This window comes from Chaetura pelagica, unplaced genomic scaffold (genome assembly GCF_000747805.2).
Source record: "Chaetura pelagica isolate M959 unplaced genomic scaffold, ChaPel_1.0 scaffold399, whole genome shotgun sequence".
Lineage (NCBI taxonomy): Eukaryota > Metazoa > Chordata > Aves > Apodiformes > Apodidae > Chaetura > Chaetura pelagica.
Genome location: NW_009970719.1, coordinates 767,672 through 772,083, shown reverse-complemented (window position 1 = coordinate 772,083; position 4,412 = coordinate 767,672).

Here is a 4,412-nt window from a genome sequence, read left to right as displayed (position 1 = left end):
ATGTATGCAATGAACCTTGTAAGAATCTGCACATAAAGAATCCGGCCAAAAATAGCTAATTATATGACTCTTAATTGAGAGCTTCAGAGAAGTGTTTGGCTTGGTTCCTCCCACTATTGCTAAAAATTAAGTCCTCAGTCTGGAAGACACAGATTCAGGAAAATAATCAACATAATATTCCCAGTAGTTGGAAGACCTGCACCTGGAAATGGGGGAGATGAGTGCAGCCACCTTCTGACCAGGGAGATTCAAATCCTCTCACAACAAGCTCTTCTCAGAACAGTGCTCCAAGTACCAGCTGAGACCAGATTTAGTTATTGCACCCTCTGTCTCCTGTCCAGAATCAGAGCTGATAGGCAGCTGGAAATGTACAAGCTGGGCCAGAGGGACACGCAAAGCCCAGGGGGAAAGATGTGACCTGCAAGAGAATGCTCTTTTTTAGATCCTGCATTTCACTTAAAAAAAAATCTCGGGATGTAATTAATAAAGAAGCCTCCAAACAGAAGCTGAAAATCAAGGGGTAGCTTTTTTTAAATGAATGTCCCTGTGTGAAACATAACATACTCTTGCTGGCTTTCTCTTTATTTTGCCATAGAGACCCTGTCTAACCTGTAGTCTGACAGCTGGGATACACTTTGAAGTGCGGGCTCTTACTGTAAGTTTGTCACCAGCTGTTTTAAAAGAGAAAATTAACTCTTTCCTCCTTCCAGAGGGGAAGATTCATATATTTAACTCAAGGAGAAAAATCAAATTGCCATCCAGCCTTGCAAAAGAAGAGGGATCAGATCTCACAGAGAGCTCAGCTCTCAGGTTGCTGTTGGCAATAGGTGTCCTTACATACTCATATTTGCCACTCTCAATCCCATGAGATTAGAATAACTGGCTTGATTTGGCCTGAGGAAAGCCAGACTAACCTTAAAACACTTAATAAACCAGTGCAATGAGAAAGCCAAGCCCTCTGCTCCATGGGTATGAAATGAGACAATCTTCAGAAAGTTTTTAGGAACTGAACTAAAATGAACCAAAAAAACCTTATAGAATCTGAGCCACAGAATGCTTAGGTGAGGACAAATCTCTATCTAGGATGGTTTAGGCATAAAATATTATGTCAGAGGGATTATTTGACTTCTAAAGTCTCTACTGTCCTTTTTGTTCTCCAGTTTTTTCAGGTTCTGAAAACCTGAACCTGAAAGGGGCTTGTGAATGCTGTGTACTTGGTGCCTCTGCCACGTGAACTGAGTATTTCTTTGCAACACACTGTGGGGTATCAGTCTGGATAATTAGCCCAGACAAACTACTGTACTAATTTGCCTATACAGCTTCCAGAACTGATGTTATGCTTCTTCTGGGATTCTTGGATGCCATCCACCTTCCTCTACACTTTATATTTTCTTACTATTTAAATTTTCCTGCAGTTGCCAGAAGATAATTGATGTTTTCCCACCCTTCCAAGTTCCCTTCTATACATTATGTCTAATTTTGGTCCATTGACTCTAAAGGATTATTAATAAGCATAAGTCATATTTTAAAGGACTTAGAAAAATATGAAAAAACTGAGCAGTTATAGTGAAATCATTAGCTAACTGAAATATTTTTTACACATGTTTTTAACTCATTTATGGATATTTTGCAAATAAAACCTCCCTTAAATACATTTTTAAGTGCTAGAGAGAACATAAAAAAGGCAGAATTAAAAAAAAAAATCTAAACTAACCATTTTCTTTTAATTTGGGCCATAACTTAAAAAAAAAAGAAAAATAAAGAAAAAAAAAAGCCCACAGCACTGCTTATTTTCATAAACAATGCTATTTGTTTTGTGCTTTTCATTATTCAGGCTACAGAGAAGTTGATTTACATAAGCTGATGCACATGTGTGTGTATACACACTTCATATAGCCATTTGCAAGCAAGCAGTTACATTTATCCACTAATTGTGAACTGACAGAGGTTACATACAGTATGCAAGTCTAAAATTACTGTATGAAAAAAGCAGCTAGAGGCATGTTCTCATTCAATAAACATTCCACTCTTCTGCATGGATATTTCTGTGGGTTTTTAGCTTCTTGGGTAAGTGTCACTGTTATAATCTTTTAATTAATATTGTGCTGTAGAGTGAAGGCATGAATGGATGCTACTGGCTGTTATTGCCATAGTGCCCAGAAGGATGCTACTGTTTTGCCAAAAATGTTCTGTCACTAATGTGAGGCCTGTTGACAGACTGTTGTTTATATGTGTCAACATGATGCCAAGTCGATTGTTTCACTACAGGAATCCTGGCTGGGCCCCAGTGGCTGTCTGAGGCTTTGTAGACAAAAAGATACTTTCGTAGCAGCAGCAAGCAAAAGGGAGCAGCTTTATGCACTTTTATCTTGATCTTGTAGTAACTATTCTCTGATAGAGATACTAAGAGGATTAATAATCAGGAAATTTTGCAGACAACTTGGTACATCACACTTTCTACTCTCTGGACAGAGGAAGGACTTTGAATCCAAGAGGGGCTGTTAAGAGAGTCTAATCTAATTATTGCATGAGCTGTTTAATCACATTACACAGAACCATGCATAAAATGTTGTGACATAACTGAAGGTGCATTTTTTTGTGAAAAAAGTACATTTGTTTTTGTTTTTAAATTGTTTTCTTCTTATGCAGAATAAGTAAGTAGATTCTGTGTGGGTGGGGAATCACACTGCAAATTTCTTAATACAGACCTCACCTTCTGGGGTCGCTGTATTCCATGCTCAGATTCTCTTCTACACTTCTGTTTTGCATAGTACACAGCAAGTGAGAGGCTTCAGTGTTGTAGAAAGAGGAAGCTGATCTCTCCTGATTCCCCCAAACTGTTGATGTATTTTTAATAACTCCTTTTGTCTGCTTCAGAGAAAGATAACTGATTATTGCTCAGTATGAAAGCTTGGTATTTATGTAAATATGTTAATTTAATGAGAGAAATCTTATATACTGTTTAGAAAAGGTCACCTAAAGGCAATCTTTAGTATTTCCATCTTGATTTCTTCTCATTGGGTTACCTCAATTTCTCTCAAACTAGCACTACTACTGGAAAAGTATCTTTAATTTCATGTCCAAACCAGTGGGATGTTTGTTACCAGTAGATTGCCAACTGTCACTTTTGGGCAGAATCTTTAAATACATGGTCCTGTTGTCTAGTCAGAAAAATGCCTCCAAATCTCACATGAAAATGCCAGAAAAATCCATCACAAGGATATAAAAATTGTGTGAAAAATACCTCCAGCTTTTGATCATTCTGCCCAAGGCTTACCACATGGTATCCCAAATATTCATTGGAGATGTAAATTCTGCATCGCTGGTGCCATAAGTCAGTGATAATAATGAGGGTTCTGTGACTCAGAAATGTGATCAATCATATTTACATGTAAACCAGGCAGAACTATGCTACTGGAGAACAGACTGACAGTGTGAAAGACTCAGTCTTTCAAGGTGGGCTTCAAAGTGCCATCTAATAATGATACCAGGGCTGCTACTACTCATAATAATTTGTCAGTGCCAGGACTGTATTTCTCCTCATAAAGGTCAGACTTTCAAACATATTCTTCTGATAGAACATGCTTCCTCTGTAACCTACAAACACAGTTCTGCTACTTTGGTCTTTTGCTCCCAGCCTTCAGGAAGGAAAACCTTTTCCCTTTTAAATCCAATAAGCTTAGAATATCAGCATATTTTCTTGCATGTACAAGAGGGATTCCTTAGGACCTTCTGCTATGTAGGCAAATAACAAATTCTGTAGCTGTTTAAAGGAGCCAGTAGACTATCTCCTTCTTTCTGCCCCTGAGCCCCACCTACAGCATTCCCCATAAATCAAGACCTCTGCCATCCTTAAAGGACAGAATTGAAATGGACAACTGCTAAGTGTTGCTATGAAAGTTGGATAAATTCAATGCTGAGGAGTTTAACTAAAACACCTGGCTTCAGGGATCCTCACTGAAACATTGGTAACAGCATGTTTCTCTCTTCTCATACTTGGAGGAAAATAGTTACGACAGTGAAGGTCAGGCAGTTTTTCAGTGGACTTATCTGTCTTCAGTGTACCAAGGTTCAAGCATAAGACAAGAGATTTAGTGACCAATCAATACACAACAAATGCAGACTGGCTGGGTTTGCCTTTCATCTTCACAAAATGTTCATTACAGATATTTTGGTTGCACTTATTTAAAACAGAATGTGTATTGAAAAAGGGAATACAATGTGTTTTCCTTTGTGTAGCTTGAATCATGTTGTTCTTTTTCTTTAAAACACTACAATTTTTATTTATTTAGATTTTTAGAAACCCAGAAAGTAGCTTTGTTTTAAGGCTCTAAGAAAATGAATCTTTTTTTTTTTTTTCTTTTTCTTTTTTTTCTTAAATTGTGGTTGCGGAATTCTAAATTATGTATGTG